This window comes from Salmo salar, chromosome 16 (assembly GCF_965601325.2).
Source record: "Salmo salar chromosome 16, fSalSal1, whole genome shotgun sequence".
In the NCBI taxonomy this organism is placed as follows: Eukaryota; Metazoa; Chordata; class Actinopteri; order Salmoniformes; family Salmonidae; genus Salmo; species Salmo salar.
The window spans coordinates 76,573,625-76,591,475 of NC_138306.1; the positions used below are offsets into that span (position 1 = coordinate 76,573,625).

General features: G+C 42.1%; 1 long non-coding RNA gene across 1 annotated transcript; it reads left to right on the forward strand.

Annotated features, from left to right (window-relative positions):
• The first annotated feature begins 7,118 nt into the window (after nucleotides 1–7,118).
• Nucleotides 7,119–12,013, forward strand: LOC145861141 (uncharacterized). Its single transcript, XR_014380977.1, has 2 exons — nucleotides 7,119–8,972; nucleotides 9,263–12,013. It is a non-coding gene; the product is annotated as an uncharacterized LOC145861141 (long non-coding RNA).
• The last annotated feature ends 5,838 nt before the right edge of the window (nucleotides 12,014–17,851 follow it).

The following is a 17,851-nucleotide window of genomic DNA, read 5'->3' on the forward strand; positions in this document are numbered from 1 at the left end:
TATATATATATATATATATATATATATATATATATATATATATATATATATATATATATTTTTCACCTTTATTTAACCAGGTAGGCTAGATGAGAACAAGTTCTCATTTACAACTGCGACCTGGCCAAGATAAAGCAAAGCAGTGCGACACAAACAACAACACAGAGTTACAAATGGAATAATCAAACAGAGTCAATAATACAATAGAACAAGTCTATATACAGTGTGTGCAAATGAGGTAGGATAACGGAGGTTAGGCAATAAATAGGCCATAGTGGCAAAATAATTACAATATGGTAATTAAACACTGGAGTGATAGATGTGCAGAAGATGAGTGTGCAAGTAGAGATACTGGGGTGCAAATGAGCAAAAATAAATAACATTATGGAGATGAGGTAGTTGGATGGGCTATTTACAGATGTGTACAGGTGCAGTGATCTGTGAGCTGCTCTGACCGCTGGTGCTTAAAGTTAGTGAGGGAGATATGAGTCTCCAGCTTCAGTGATTTTTGCAGTTCGTTCCAGTCATTGGCAGCAGAGAACTGGAAGGAAAGGCGGCCGAAGGAGGAATTGGCTTTGGGGGTGACCAGTGAAATATACCTGCTGGAGCGCGTGCTTACGGGTGGGTGCTGCTATGGTGACCAGTGAGCTGAGATAAGGCGGAGCTTTACCTAGCAAAGACTTATAGATGACCTGTAGCCAGTGGGTTTGGCTACGAATATGTAGCGAGGGCCAGCCAACGAGAGCATACAGGTCGCAGTGGTGGGTAGTATATGGGGCTTTGGTGACAAAACGGATGGCACTATGATAGACTGCATCCAATTTGCTGAGTAGAGTGTTGGAGGCTATTTTGTAAATGACATCGCCGTAGTCAGTTTTACGAGGGTATGTTTGGCAGCATGAGTGAAGGATGCTTTGTTGCGAACTAGGAAGCCGATTCTAGATTTAATTTTGGATTGGGGATGCTTAATGTGAGTCTGGAAGGAGAGTTTACAGTCTAACCAGACACCTAAGTATTTGTAGTTGTCCACATATTCTAAGTCAGAATCGTCCAGAGTAGTGATGCTGGACGGGCGGGCAGGTGTGGGCAGCGATCGGTTGAAGAGCATGCATTTAGTTTTACTTGCATTTAAGAGCAGTTGGAGGCCACAGAAGGAGAGTTGTATGGCATTGAAGCTCGTCTGGAGGTTAGTTAACACAATGTCCAAAGAGGGGCCAGAAGTATACAGAATGGTGTCGTCTGCGTAGAGGTGGATCGGAGAATCACCAGCAGCAAGAGCGACATCATTGATGTATACAGAGAAGAGAGTCGGCACAGTATTGTCTCTTATCGATGGCGGTTATGATATTGTTTAGGACCTGAGGTGCACACATGACCAGCTCGGAAACCAGATTGCATAGCGGAGAAGGTACGGTGGGATTAGAAATGGTCGGTGATCTGTTTGTTAACTTGGCTTTCAAAGACCTTAGAAAGGCAGGGTAGGATGGATATAGGTCTGTAGCAGTTTGGGTCTAGAGTGTCTCCCCCTTTGAAGAGATGTTGACCGCAGCAGCTTAACAATCTTTGGGGATCTCAGACGATACGAAAGAGAGGTTGAACAGGCTAGTAATAGGGGTTGCAACCATTTCGGTGGATAATTTTAGAAAGAGTGTCCAGATTGTCTAGCCCGGCTGATTTGTAGGGGTCCAGATTTTGCAGCTCTTTCAGAACATCAGCTATCTGGATTTAGGTGAAGGAGAAATGGGGGAGGCTTGGGCAAGTTGCTGTGGGGGGTGCAGTGCTGTTGACCAGGGTAGGGGTAGCCAGGTGGAAAGCATGGCCAGCCGTAAAACAAAATGCTTATTGAAGTTCTCACTTATCGCGGATTCAGTGTCCCAGAACTTTTTGGAGTTTGTACTACAGGATGCAAATTTCTGTTTGAAAAAGCTAGCCTTTGCTTTCCTAACTGCCTGTGTATATTGGTTCCTAACTTCCCTGAAAAGTTGCATATCGCGGGGGCTATTCGATGCTAATGCAGAACGCCACAGGATGTTTTTGTGCTGGTCAAGGGCAGTCAGGTCTGGAGTGAACCAAGGGCTATATCTGTTCCTGGTTCTACATTTTTTTGAATGAGGCATGCTTATTTAGGATGGTGAGGAAAGCACTTTTAAAGAATAACCAGGCATCCTCTACTGACGGAATGAGGTCAATATCCTTCCAGGATACCCGAGCCAGGTCGATTAGAAAGGCCTGCTCGCTGAAGTGTTTTAGGGAGCGTTTGACAGTGATGAGGGGTGGTCGTTTGACCGCAGACAAAGGGGTATTGTGTGTAGATTGATGAGGGGGAAAAAACTATTGAATCCATTTTAGAATAAGACTGTTACAAAATGTTGAAGAAGTCAAGGGATCTGAATACTTTCCAAATGCACTGTATCCTGGCAAAGGAGAAATGTTCACTAACCGGGATGTAAACAAATTTGTGCAGAAATCTTTAGAGAAATAAGCTTTTTTGCATATGAAACATTTCTGGGATCTTTTATTTCAGCTCATGAAACATGGGACCAACACTTTACATGTTACGTTTATACTTTTATTTTTATTCAGTAAATCTTAATGGCTATGTATACAGTACATACAATTTGTATATATCCCATATGGGTGTGAGACAACATCCCTCCCTGTGGCTGTATGAGAAGTGTATGATAAGGGTAATGTGTAATGTATGTATTATGTTGAGTGTGTAATGTACAGTGTCTATTTTGTATACAGCAGTACTGTGTGTCTAAGACCATTTCCCCCTTGGAACATTAAAGTTCATCCTCTTCCTATACGCTGTATCTATAATTATAGGACAATATTTTAGGTTGACTATAATTTCATTACACAATTTCTGATACATCACATGCCTTACTTTTATTTTTCTGCATCAGTAAAATCAAGAAATGCATCATCTATGCCTCTACTGCCATTCATTCAAATTAGACTGATTTTGGATTTTTCCCTGAACAATAAGTTTGCCATTTGTGCCCCATTTTGGAACATTGCGGGACTATGACATAGCCCCTCTAGTGGTTTAATAGGATCTATATTGATATAATAGTGGACAGCCTCAGAGGCAGGGTGATTTCCATCTATGGTGTAGTCTAGATCAATTTCCACTCCGGTGGTGGTGGTGAGGGGGAACATACTAGTCAAAGTGGTCAGACTACATTGACCAGATACACCCAGCAAGCAGAATTCTAGACATAAACAGTAAAGGTTGATAATAATGTCTCTTTCGATGCCAATAGGGTTAGGACTACATATTTATACCTTAACCATAATGTGTTACCCTGGATACATTGATACATGTGTCGTGTCTTTGGGGTACCATTAAACTGAAGACATGTTTATCAATTAACTCCCTGTAATTATTATCACGCGATTAAACTGATTAATCGTTTAATTGTAATTAACTAGGAGATCGGGGCACCAAGGAAAATATTCAGATTACAAAGTTATAATTTTCCTAATATAACTGTCCTTTATTATAATATAGGCCGATTATCTTCTGGTTTAAATGGTGTATTTTACCTCGTGTTCAGTCTCATTCCAAACGTCGTAAATTGTTGTATCTGCACGAACCCAGTCTTTACTAAAATCATCCATACATCAATTGTCTTAAAATCATTTATTTACTACACTAAGTAATTAACAGAAAACATACAAACAGTAATTATCGTCACAAAGGATTGGTATAGTAATGTGCCCTAATGGCTAACAGGCATGGCTGGTCTGTTAGACAATGGGTCATAAACGGTCAGCTGAGAATGCACACCTACAGAGTTCATTAATATTAACAATTGACAATTGAAGGCTCACTCATTCGGGAACAATTACAATCAATATATATTTACGCTCAGTGTGTCGTTCTGATTCTTGTTGGAGAGTTCTGTTCTGTTGGGGAGTTTTGTCCGCGTTCTCTCTCTCTCTCTCTCTCTCTCTCTCTCTCTCTCTCTCTCGGTTAGAATGGATCTTTCAGAGCGACATTCATTAATGTCGTCATAGAATGGATGTTTCGTTGGTCTTCGCGTTCGATGATATAATTTACTTAGCTGCAGACTAATAATTAATATCAAAGACTTGTTCTTATTCTGTCGGTATCAATAGTCTAAAAGTTAACCACGTGGGATGGTTCACTTTCAGTAGAGGAATTGGATGGTAAAACCTATTGGCCATGGAGTGGAGGCCTGGTCTAAAGAAATGTAAATCAGGGTGGGTTTTATAGTGACCCTTGAACAGGCTTGTCAAATGACGCCTGGTCCTGTATGTGTCCCTGGGGGCGTGCCTATGACTGAGTTAGACTTGGTTACAGAAATACAATTCTATCACATTACATCAGTACATAGCATCTCAATGTATTACAAAAGCTTTATCCTTATTAATACATTCTATACAACCATTATGATGCAAGTCTCAAGCTGAGGCTATTATATAAACAGTTTTATGGTAATATGGCTATATTGTCTCTTCTGAGTATCACAAAATTGTACCAAGCAGACCAATTCGTAGCTGGATTCTTCACCAATCTTCCATACCTTCTCCAGAACACAAATGTCGCTTGGCTCCCCAATTCTGTGAGTTGGAAGAATTTCCTGTGTCTCTCTATGGGCCATGTGGCCAGAGACTCTCCTGGAATTTTAGAGTTTTTACAACCCTTTCACACAGGGCCTGGGTTGGGGGGATGGTAGGTTGGGTGGTGGTGCAAAAGGGAGGGGGTCAACTGTCCTCCCTGTACCAAAAGAGGCCAACGTCATGACACGTATGAAATGTCTGCTTTTCCGATTATCTTTATCATCAAGTCAAATTTGATTGGTCACATACACATGGTTAGCAGATGTTAATGCGAGTGTAGCGAAATGCTTGTGCTTCTAGTTCCGACAATACAGTAATATCTAACAAGTAATCTAACAAATTCACAACAACTACCTTATACACACAAATGTAAAGGGATGAATATGTACATGTAAATATATGGATGAGCGATGGCCGTGCGGCATAGGCAAGATGCAGTAGATGGTGTAGAATACAGTATATAGATGAGTAATGTAGGATCTGTAAACATTATTAAAGTGCCGTTATTTAAAGTGACTAATGATACTTTTATTAAGTCAATTTATTAAAGTGGCCAGATATTTGAGTCTGTATGTTGACAGCAGCCTCTTTGTGTTAGTGATGGCTGTTTGATGGCCTTGAGATAGAAGCTGTTTTTCAGTCTCTCGGTCCCCGCTTTGATGCACCTGTACTGACCTCGCCTTCTGAATGATAGCGGGGTGAACAGGCAGTGGCTCGGGTGGTTGTTTTCCTTGATGATCTTTTTGGCCTTCCTGTGACCGGGTGCTGTAGGTGTCCTGGAGGGCAGGTAGTTTGCCCCCGGTGATGCGTTGTGCAGATCGCACTACCCTCTGGAGAGCCTTACGGTTGAGGGTGGTGCAGTTGCCGTACAGGGCGGTGATGCAGCCCGACAACATGCTCTCGATTGTGCATCTGTAAAAGTTTGAGTGTTTTAGGTGACAAGACAAATTTCTTCAGCCTCCTGAGGTTGAAGAGGCGCTGTTGCACCTTCTTCACCACGCTGTCTGTGTGGGTGGACCATTTCAGTTTGTCTGTGATGTGTACGCCGATGAACTTAAAACTTTCCACCTTCACTACTGTCCCGTCGATGTGGATGGGGGGTGCTCCCTCTTCTGTTTCCTGAATTCCATGATCATCTCCTTTGTTTTGTTGACGTTGAGTGATAGGTTATTTTCCTGACACCACACTCCGAGGGCCCTCATCTCCTCCCTGTAGGCCGTCTCGTCGTTGTTGGGAATCAGGCCTACCACTGTGGTGTCGTCTGCAAACTTGATGATTGAGTTGGAAGCATGCATGGCCACGCAGTCATGGGTGAACAAGGAGTACAGGAGGCTGAGAACGCACCCTTGTGGGGCCCCTGGGTTGAAGATCAGCGGGGTGGAGATGTTGTTTCCTACCTTCACCACCTGGGAGGTGAGCTCCTGTTGGCGCCGGACAAGTCCACAGTGCCTGACTCCATCACAAACATCGTATGGAAGCATGGGAAGTACACGGATCCGGGTGGTCTGGGTATCTATGCTGCCTTCATAAACCGGGCGGCAGGGTAGCCTAGTGGTTAGAGCATTGGCTAGTAACCGAAAGGTTGCAAGTTCGAATCCCCGAGCTGACAAGGTACAAATCTGTCGTTCTGCCCCTGAACAAGGCAGTTAACCCACTGTTCCTAGGCCGTCATTGAAAATAAGAATTTGTTCTTAACTGACATGCTTAGTTAAATAAAGGTAAAATAAAAAAAACCCTGGACAATACTACTGGAGAGCTGAGAATCAGTGGATTGATGAAAACAGACAGTGGAGTTTATTCTGTGGTGTTCAACAGAAAACAGCTTGACAAGACATATACAGTCATGGCCAAAAGTTGAGAATGACACAAATATTAATTTCCACAAAGTTTGCTGCTTCAGTGTCTTTAGATATTTTTGTCAGATGTTACTATGGAATACTGAAGTATAATTACAAGGATTTCATAAGTGTCAAAGGCTTTTATTGACAATTACATGAAGTTGATGCAAAGGGTCAATATTTGCAGTGTTGACCCTTCTTTTTAAAGACCTCTGCAATCCGCCCTGGCATGCTGTCAATTAATTTCTGGGCCACATCCTGACTGATGACAGCCCATTCTTGCATAATCAATGCTTGGAGTTTGTCAGAATTTGTGGGTTTTTGTTTGTACACCCGCCTCTTCAGGATTGACCACAAGTTCTCAATGGGATTAAGGTCTGGGGAGTTTCCTGGCCATGGACCCAAAATATCAATGTTTTGTTCCCCGGGCTACTTAGTTATGTGATAACACATTGTTCGTCACCAAACTGTTCCTGGATGGTTGGGAGAAGTTGCTCTCAGAGGATGTGTTGGTACCGTTCTTTATTCATGGCTGTGTTCTTTGGCAAAATTGTGAGTGAGCCCACTCCCTTGGCTGAGAAGCAACCCCACACATGAATGGTCTCAGGATGCTTTACTGTTGGAATGACACAGGACTGATGGTAGCACTCACCTTGTCTTTTCCGGACAAGCTTTTTTCCGGATGCCCCAAACAATCGGAAAGGGGATTCATCAGAGAAAATGACTTTACCCCAGTCCTCAGCTGTCCAATCCCTGTATCTTTTGCAGACTTTCAGTCTGTCCCTGGTGTTTTTTTCTGGAGAGAAGTGGCTTCTTTGCTGCCCTTCTTGACACCAGGCCATTCTCCAAAAGTCTTCGCCTCACTGTGCGTGCAGATGCACTCACACCTGCCTGCTGCCATTCCTGAGCAAGCTCTGTACTGGTGGTGCCCCGATCCCGCAGCTGAATCAACTTTAGGAGACGGTCCTGGCGCTTGCTGGACTTTCTTGGGCGCCCTGAAGCCTTCTTCACAACAATTGAACCGCTCTCCTTGAAGTTATTGATGATCCGATAAATGGTTGATTTAGGTGCAATCTTACTGGCAGCAATATCCTTTCCTGTGAAGCCCTTTTTGTGCAAACAATGATGACGGCACGTGTTTCCTTGCAGGTAACCATGGTTGACAGAGGAAGAACAATGATTCCAAGCACCACCCTCCTTTTGAAGCTTCCAGTCTGTTATTCGAACTCAATCAGCATGACAGAGAGATCTCCAGCCTTGTCATCGTCAACACTCACACCTGTGTTAACGAGAGAATCACTGACATGATGTCAGCTGGTCCTTTTGTGGCAGGGCTGAAATACATTGGAAATGTTTTTGGGGGATTCAGTTCATTTGCATTTGCAACCTAGCAGATCCAATAGTCCTAAAGATGAGTCAAAGCCTGAGGGTAAGAAGACAGTGGCATTCACCTGGAATTCTGCCACTTAGCATCCTTTTCATTGTCATCCAGAAGTGAACACAACCAATGCTAATATGGTCTGTGTATCAGAATGCTGAGCTCAACTTCTCTCTTCTCTTCTTCTCAACTAAAGGCAGTGATGTAGTCCAGTCAGAACAAGGCAAGTCATCCAGTTAATTTAAGGCTGTACAAACAGAAGCAACGTCTATAAAGATGGACTACACAGAAATCATTCCTCCATTTCCTGGGTGATATAATTCTAAAACTGTACATAATTTCACTTTGTGACAAAATAAGCAGTCATTGTGTAAAATATGTCAAATATATTTTCAATAACCAAAAATATTGTTTATTCAGCTGTTTGAAGCTGGTGAACAAAACCAAAACGGGAAGCATAGAAATAGCACACATAGAACATATCTACCGCTTCTTGGACTTGCTTTCAACGGGAATGAAGGGGAAGAGGACGCAGACCAAGCTGGAAAGGGGCAGGGGAATGGAGGTGTTTATGAAACTTAAGCGGATAGTTAACCTGGTAACAGATCTGGAATCAGTGCTCTGGCAGTTACAGTGAACAAACCATACTTGTCCTGATGATTTGATTCCTGTAACTGACTGATTCTGAAAAGCTGAATACATTATACTGTGTTGTATTATAAGAAGAGAGGGTTCATCTAGAACAAACTCATTACATGAAGGGCTTAGTGTCTGTTTCTTTTTCCTTTCAGTTAAGACCTATACAACCAGGTGAGGGGGGTTCCTTACTAATTAGTGACATTAATTAATCAATCAAGTACAAGGGAGGGGCGAACACCCCTCAGACACTCGACCCTCCGTGGAATGAGTTTGTCACGTGATTTAGAGTATTACTTGAAATTATATAACCAGAGTTAGTTAGTGGTCCAGAATAGACATTAACCAGGAAATCCCTGTACTGTTTTATTGTTGTAGCTTGTGAGGGTGTGAAGGGAGACCAGGGATGTCTGTGCTTACCTGCGTGTGTATGATTATGTCCAACTCTTCTGTTGTGTGTTTTCTTGCCAGAAGCCACTCCGTTGAAGTAGAAAGACCACCAGTAAAGAATCCAGTGTTTTAGGATGGTAAGTATGAGACTGAGAAAGACACCAACCACTACATTTATTAAGAAGGCATTAGGAAGTGCTCACATTGTTATTACATTATTATGTTAGTGATGATCAACATGTGCTATTTTAATTTGGATCCAATGAAAGAAACAATGAACTAGTCAGATTGGTGTTGGTATTCTTAAAGGAAATGAATAACACCTGTTGTATTTATAACATAAGAGCAAGAGTTTTTCCAGACCATGTGACCTAGTCATTAGTAATGTTTTGCCTCATGAGCTCTTTCCTCTATTGCTTCCTTCCAGCTGGTGGTCTTCCTGGTGGGGTAACTGAGGACCAGAAACATGGGGTTTGAAGGCTCTCAGTACATGCCTTCATATGTTATACTGAGACAAACAACCAAGAAGAGAGAAACATGTTTGAACCGTTGGAGATGTTTTTAATGAAATGTAAAATGAAGAGAAACGACAAGCAAATATTGCACAAAGTAACATGCATTCAATCAGATGAAGTACATTGAGCTACAAAGTATTGGCACAGAGACAACTTTTACCCGATATGGATGAGAATACCCTCAAATTAAAACTGGCAGTATGCACTTTAACCTCAGTCATTGTATCATTTCAAGTACAAAGCCAAAACAACCAAAAAACGTGTCACTGTCCCAAAACTTTTGGAGCTCACTGTATAATGTTTGAATTTTCTGTACTTCAGAAATATGAGGGCAATATTTGTATCTCAGAACATTTGATGGACAAAAACAAGAGATGGTCTTATACTTTGAGGTAAATAGCTTTGAATTCTTACCCTTTCTCAGTATTCATGTCTCATCTTTACAAATCTCAATCAATTTGTGGATGTTTTTTTTTGATTGAAGCCTTAGTATCAATCATTTAGTGGTTGTATGATTCCTTTTCAGGTATTTTCCCCAGAGTGCTTTATGCCAACCCACTGCACTTTTTGCTTTTAATCGTAGATTGTGAATCTCTTATGTAATTGAATAATTTGGCAAAGTCTAGGTGTAGGGAAAAAGTCTAGGTGTAGGGAAAAAGTCTAGGTGTAGGGAAAAAGTCTAGGTGTAGGGAAAAAGTCTAGGTGTAGGGGAAAAGTCTAGGTGTAGGGAAAAAGTCTAGGTGTAGGGAAAAAGTCTAGGTGTAGGGAAAAAGTCTAGGTGTAGGGGAAAAGTCTAGGTGTAGGGAAAAGTCTAGGTGTAGGGAAAAAGTCTAGGTGTAGGGAGAGACTGTTGGTTGATAGGAACCAGGCCTGAGAGGTAGCGCTCATCCTCATCTGCCTTGTAAAGAGAGAGAGAGCTCTGCAGTACTGAGATGTTTTATTACTTAGAGAGAGCTCTGCAGTACTGAGATGTTGTATTACTAAGAGAGCTCTGCAGTACTGAGATGTTTTATTACTAAGAGAGAGCTCTGCAGTACTGAGATGTTGTATTACTAAGAGAGCTCTGCAGTACTGAGATGTTGTATTACTAAGAGAGCTCTGCAGTACTGAGATGTTGTATTACTAAGAGAGAGCTCTGCAGTACTGAGATGTTGTATTACTAAGAGAGCTCTGCAGTACTGAGATGTTGTATTACTAAGAGAGAGCTCTGCAGTACTGAGATATTTTATTACTTAGAGAGAGCTCTGCAGTACTGAGATGTTTTATTACTTAGAGAGAGCTCTGCAGTACTGAGATGTTTTATTACTAAGAGAGAGCTCTGCAGTACTGAGATGTTGTATTACTAAGAGAGAGCTCTGCAGTACTGAGATGTTTTATTACTTAGAGAGAGCTCTGCAGTACTGAGATGTTTTATTACTTAGAGAGAGCTCTGCAGTACTGAGATGTTTTATTACTGAGAGAGCTCTGCAGTACTGAGATGTTTTATTACTAAGAGAGAGCTCTGCAGTACTGAGATGTTTTATTACTTAGAGAGAGTTCTGCAGTACTGAGATGTTGTATTACTAAGAGAGAGCTCTGCAGTACTGAGATGTTGTATTACTAAGAGAGAGCTCTGCAGTACTGAGATGTTTTATTACTTAGAGAGAGCTCTGCAGTACTGAGATGTTTTATTACTAAGAGAGAGCTCTGCAGTACTGAGATGTTGTATTACTTAGAGAGAGCTCTGCAGTACTGAGATGTTTTATTACTTAGAGAGAGCTCTGCAGTACTGAGATGTTTTATTACTTAGAGAGAGCTCTGCAGTACTGAGATGTTTTATTACTAAGAGAGAGCTCTGCAGTACTGAGATGTCTTATTACTTAGAGAGAGCTCTGCAGTACTGAGATGTTTTATTACTAAGAGAGAGCTCTGCAGTACTGAGATGTTTTATTACTTAGAGAGAGCTCTGCAGTACTGAGATGTTTTATTACTAAGAGAGAGCTCTGCAGTACTGAGATGTTTTATTACTAAGAGAGAGCTCTGCAGTACTGAGATGTTGTATTACTAAGAGAGAGCTCTGCAGTACTGAGATGTTGTATTACTAAGAGAGAGCTCTGCAGTACCGAGAAAAGAACGCTTTACTTGTATAATCATTATATGTATCGCTGTTTAAACTCCAGACTTCCACACTGTAGTGATTTGTTGGTGACTGAATGCTTGTGTTGTACATGTACATTCATCTGAACACCAATTCTGTTTCGGCAGTTTGTCTTAAGAATTTACTTTTTCCAAACTTGATTGGTAAAAGCGATACAGAGGAAGGTCCATATAGGGCTGGGCTGGGCTGAACCATCACAAACATACATATCCCTATCTGAACCCTTCAGATCTGTGAAAACTGACTTGGGGAATGGGACTAGTTGACACTAGACTTACAGAGCAGTCTCGTTGCATGTACTGGATGACTTCTCAGCCATGTTCACTAAACAGATCACACCACAGGACTGACGATTCCAAAATCAAGTGTCAACTCTTTCCTTCTGAGACATGCAGCTGTGCAAAACAAATGCACTTCAAAGGACAATGTGACATCTATCTGCAATGACTGAATCCCAGCCTGTATATACTGCCAATCCTTTGTGAGTTTGATATTTATATTTTTTTCAATAAAGGACTTTTCTATATTGGATTTTATTATTATGACCTCTGAAAGTGATACAGTCAACTTTCTTTTGAAACCTGATTGGTGAAAGCAATATACAATGCCATACCACTGCCACCCCGTGACAAGGAGGCGCCAAAGAGTTATACACGACTGGGCAGGGACTTTGGGAGCAGCATGGAGAATCTAGTGGCCACATTGTATCAATTAAGAAATGTGTGTAGCCTGTAATCTAAACTGCATTGTAACAATGTAAATTTGAGCCATTAGCCAACAAATTCTTAGCCACAAGACAGTCCAGTTTCATTATCTAGAAGTTATCTAGTAGCAAGCTGACTTTCACTTCACAGAGTAACGAACCTGTCAGGCCACTGAAACTTGCACGTTGTTTGTTGACTAGCGTAAACATTCTAGGACACTGATTTCCCATGAAATAATCAAGTTGTATTTTTATTTGGATGAACAGACAGTGCAGCCCAGCACTGACCCGCCGCACAAAACACCTTCCCAAAAACTTTCTCAGCATGCCTCCCGCCTCCTCACATACAGCAATCTCATTTGCATAACAGTGTGTGATAGGCTGAGAGACTGAACACACCCTGTGTTTAATAAAACAGACCTAATAGTTATTTGGGGTCTACCCCCCCCTGACCCATGTGATCTTCTGCTGCAATTGACTCAGGTGCTTGACCCGTCTCAAATGAGTCACTTTCTCTTGCAGGTGCACAGGGAAACTCCGTGTTCACGTCCGTTTGTGTGGCATGAGTCTCTGTGTCTTCGACTGAGCTTTCAGTTCTGACAGTGTCCAGTTCCCGTTCCACTGAGACATTAACATCCCTTGGAGCCGACAGTCTCACAATGTCCCTCACCCTTATCCTGAAGGGTAACCTAGGCAACATTGGTTGCTTTTTCCTCAGAGCACCCTGTTTCCTTGAGGGGTAGTATGTCTGACTAGGCACAAATGAGTCGGTGCTCAACTCAGTTTCTTGTCCCGTGCCAGTGACCTCATGCTCTGAAACAACCCCAAAGTCAGGTTTGATCCTGTTGTAGTGTACCACGGCATGATAAGGTCCATTACACTGAACTACTTCATACAGCACCTCTGACAGTTTCTTTGTCATTTTGAAAGGACCCTTGAATTTCTTTCTCAGTTTGGGTGACAACCCCTTTTCCCTCTGGTAGTCTCTAAGCCACACATATTCATTTTCCTCATACCTCTGGGATGTCACCTTCAGATCAAAGTATTGCTTTTGTTTACCTGTGGCTTTTAGGAGATTTCTCTTTACAGCTTCCCTTACAGGGCTTAAATACCCTTGCACCTTTTGCACATACTGAGAAACATACTGTTTCCCTTCATTTTGTGGTGTTCCCATAACCACAACCGGTAAAGTCATTTCAGCACCGAACAGCACCCTGTATGGCGTGAACCCCGTGGAAGATTGAACACTACTCCTGTATGACATCATCACATATGGGAGTATCTCATCCCAATTTCGTTGATTGTCATCAAATTAATCAGAGTTCTGTTCATTATTTCCACTAAACCATCTGATTGTGGGTTGTACGGAGTGATTCGTGTTTTGTTCATTTGTAAAAGATTTAGATCTCTCTAAAAAGAGTAGATACAAAATTCCACCCCTGGTCGCTACAAATAGAGAGAGGAACGCCTAACTTTAACACAAATTCCTCTACCAGTTTCTTGGCCACTTATACTGCATCCTAATCTGACACTACCATCATTTGTTTGTTACCTCGTCCCGTCTCTGTAAACAGACCCATTACGTCTACAGCTATCCTCTCAAAAGGGCGGCCTGTGACAGAACTTGTCATGGGCGCTCTGGGGGATGGACCCTGTGACTTGTATACAGCACACGCCACACACCACTGCTTTATGGCTCTCTGCCAGCCTCGACAATAAAATCTTCCTCAGATTTTACGGGGAGTTTTTCAACTCCTAAATGGCTTCCTGTTGTATCACTGTTGATAAAGGTAAGTATCTCATGTACGAGTTCATCTAGGACAACCCCTCTCCCGATGGTGTCATCTGTCTCATAGTTTTAACTCTCAAGGCAACTCCACAAGGAGCTCTGCTCCACCCTCTTTTTCCCATGTCTTTAACTGGGAGACCACTGGGTCTCTATCCTGTGCTTCCAAAAGGAAAGCTGCATTTTGGAGTACTGCCTGGCTTGTTCGAGCTCCAACCACAGGCTCTATAGTGACATCCTGAGGCGTGTTTACGACGGCTCTCAGATTGACAGTGGCCTCATGTGAGACGGCTGTGTCTACACTCTCTGTCTGTGTGTGTCGGCGTGACACACCATCTGCATTACTGTGCAGTCTCCCTGGCCTGTTGACAATATCATAGTCAAACTGATCCAATTTCTCTAACCATCTAGCCAACTGTCCCTCAGGTTGTTTGAAGTTACTCAGCCATCTCAGTGAGCTGTTATCAATTCTCAGTAGACATTTCCTCCCCAGCAAAAAGTGTCTGAAATGTTTAAGAAACACTACCACAGCAAGAAGCTCCTTCTTGGTAGTTGAATACTTCCGCTCCTGTTTTGACCTAGCCAGACTGGCATATGCTACTACTCTCTCTCTCTCTACCCTCGTGTTTCTGGGAGAGGACTGCCCCTGTGTCACATGCATCAGTATCCATTATGAAATCTAGATTTGGGTTTGGGAAAGCAAGTATGGAGGATGTGGGGGAGGCCACCACACGCATCACACGCATCACACAGTATGGGGGAGGCCACATCACACGCTGCGTTCCACTCAAACATTTTCCCCTTATCTTTCAATCTGTAGAAAGGCTCCGACATAGCTGCAAAATTTGGAATGAACCTCCTGTAGTATGACGCCAGGCCTAAAAAGCTTATTGCGTCCGTCAGTGACTTGGGGCTAGGCCATGACCTGACTGTCTCTGTTTTCATGGGGTCAGTGGACACTCCCTCAGCCGAGATGATGTGTCCCAGGTAGCTCACCTGTGACCTGAACAAATAGCACTTAGATGGCTTCACCTTAAGTCCCGCCTGCTCCAATCTGCTGAAAACCTCATCTAAACGCTTCACATGCTCTTGGAATGTACGACCAAACACTATGATGTCATCTAAGTACACCAAACATGTTGTCCACTGTAAATCAGCCAAAACCTGGTCCATGAGACGCTGGAAGCTGCTTGGAGAATTTGTCAACCCAAACCCCACTACGTGGAATTTTAAAAGCCCTTGCTTTGTCACAAAAACAGTTTTGCAATGATCCTCGGGGTGCATCTCGACTTGCCAGTACCCACTGGCTAAGTCTAAAGTGGAAAACCACTGAGCACCGACAAGCGAGTCCAAGGTCTCGTCGATCCTGGAGGCAGAGTAACCTTGCTTGTCCCACACATGTTCACTTTGTGTTGTGCAGTGTCTTTGCTTTCCAGCAATTCTAGCTGCCTTAACTGATCAAGCTCTGTAGTAATACTAATTTCCTCCAACGTTTTTGGTACTGCCTTGTGCAGGTGCATACAAAGATCACCGCACCCAATGTCTCGTGCCAGCGAATCACGTGTGCGCACACTATAATCTGGATAAGACTTTGAAGCTAGCTCGCTTAAATTATGCCCAAAATCACAAATGCACTCACCAATTTTACGTTTTCTGTCCTGAAAAAAAGGCATGATTCCAGTCAGCATGTTCTAGCAGCTCAAAAAGCCTCTGCAAAGCCACTTTCACGCTGTTGTAATCGTTCTTTGTATCCTGAGGTAAAGTACTACAAAATCTCTGAGCATTTCCCCTCAGCAACAGCATGAGAAAGTTGAAACGATCTGCTGTTCACCATCCATTCACTTGCGCTGCTAACTCAAATTGTTCAATCCAAACAGTCCATTCGACTTCTTTCCCATCTAAAGATTATGGCATGAACACCACCCGGTCAATCCGCCTGTCCATGGCACCCGGCTGATCCACCACCAGCTGTCGGTGGTTGCTGTTCCCGGGTTGTTCGACTTCTCCCTCCATTTTCCACGCAGCTAACCAGCTAAAATTAGCCAAGCTCGCGAGTTGCTGTTAGCTAGTTGACGTGCTGATCCCACCGCTGCCACCAATTTCTAACAAACCTGTAAGGCCACCGAAGCTAGCACGTTGTTTGTGGACTAGTGTAAACCGTCTAGGACACTGATTTCCCATGGAATAATCAATGTGCATTATATTTGGATGAACAGACAGTCCCAAAAACTCCCTCAGCATGCCTTCTGCATCCTCACAGCAACTCATTTGCAAAACATTGTGTGATAGGCTGAGAGACTTTCGAATGTGTAAAACATTACATTATGACAATTTGATAAACTTCAAATAATAGTTTGTAAACTTGATGCACAGACAATGAATGCAATATATACCATATTGTAACGGAATATATAAATATTCAATTTAAATATTAAATTCAATTAAAATAGAATTTTAAAACTGAATGCAATATTCATTCATTCCAGTTTGAAATCATGAATTACAAATTCAAATGATGAATTGTATGATAAGTCAATTGCTGCATTACACATTTTAAAAGATTACATTCAAATTCAATATCCTAATACAAATTCATAATTATAGACTCCAAATCGAATTTCTATTGGCACTGAAATCGGTCCATACCGGTCAATGTAAACGGAGGAAAGGGAGAGTGGAGGGACTTTGAGAGGCTGTGTGTGTGTGTGTGTGTGATGTATTTATGTATATAAGAAATATTTGACCTTGAAAAATAAAAACATATTTTGTATGGAACACTGTAGCAGGCAATTTTTGTGATGAAATAAACAAGTACTGCTACAGGCAGGAGGTTAGATTCACCAGCTACCATATGGCACAGGGAGACCTCAAACAACTGCACAGTATGGTATAGACTCATCTGAATTGATGAGTAAAATGAATCGTAATTACTTTGTCAAACATATGTTTAGCCTTTGATGAGTATTTTATTGGTTTGAAGTCACTAGCTAGGTTTTTTTTTTTTACCTTAGTCATAGACAGTGGCGATTTTAGCATGTAAATCTTGGTGGGGCTAACTCCCCAATTTCTTTTTAGATGCATGCCAGCAAAGACACTACACAACACAACACTAAACAATACATGAATTGCACTATAACAGCGACAAGTGGTGCCCACAAACTGTTAGGGCCTACATAAAGCTGTCCCAACAGCAGAGCTTTCTTTCCAGCACTTACCGCCGCTACACCTGGCAATCAGCGGAGCCTTGTCTGGCAGCGAAACAATTAATTCAGCCTTGTTTACTGCCTTTTTAAAAAACATAGCTGATATGGCTGACTTGCTTAAAAAAATGTGGTTTCTACTGACAATTGAGATGTGCAAACTATGGCATAAGGGAACGATGAGCGGATAAGAGGCATTCCGTAATTTCAATTAAGGCATTAATGAGCGAGCAACGACGGACGTAGTCAATATAACTATGTGTTCAGCACTTTTGAAATGTACAGTGACAGAATGCAGAACATGGGATGCTCTTACAGTATTTTCCCTGTACACCAAGTCAGATAAAGGAGGCATATAAGCAGACAATGAAACCTCTTACAATATTAGATGATGACATTTCTCAAAAACAGGTTATAGGCTACATGTGCATCACCATCGAGTCAGAACAGTAACATTAGGCGAAATTGAGATTTGAAAATCGACCAAATTATTAGGGTGAGGCACATGGGCTACTAACAGCTTACTACACAACATACACTTAGTATTACTTTCTTAGCTACAGTATACATATCTCCCTTGCATATTACATAATTTATGCAGCGGCATACAGTACATTTTTGGACTCACCTTGGCTTGTGATGTGCTCACTTAAACATGAAGGTGGCGCGGTAGTT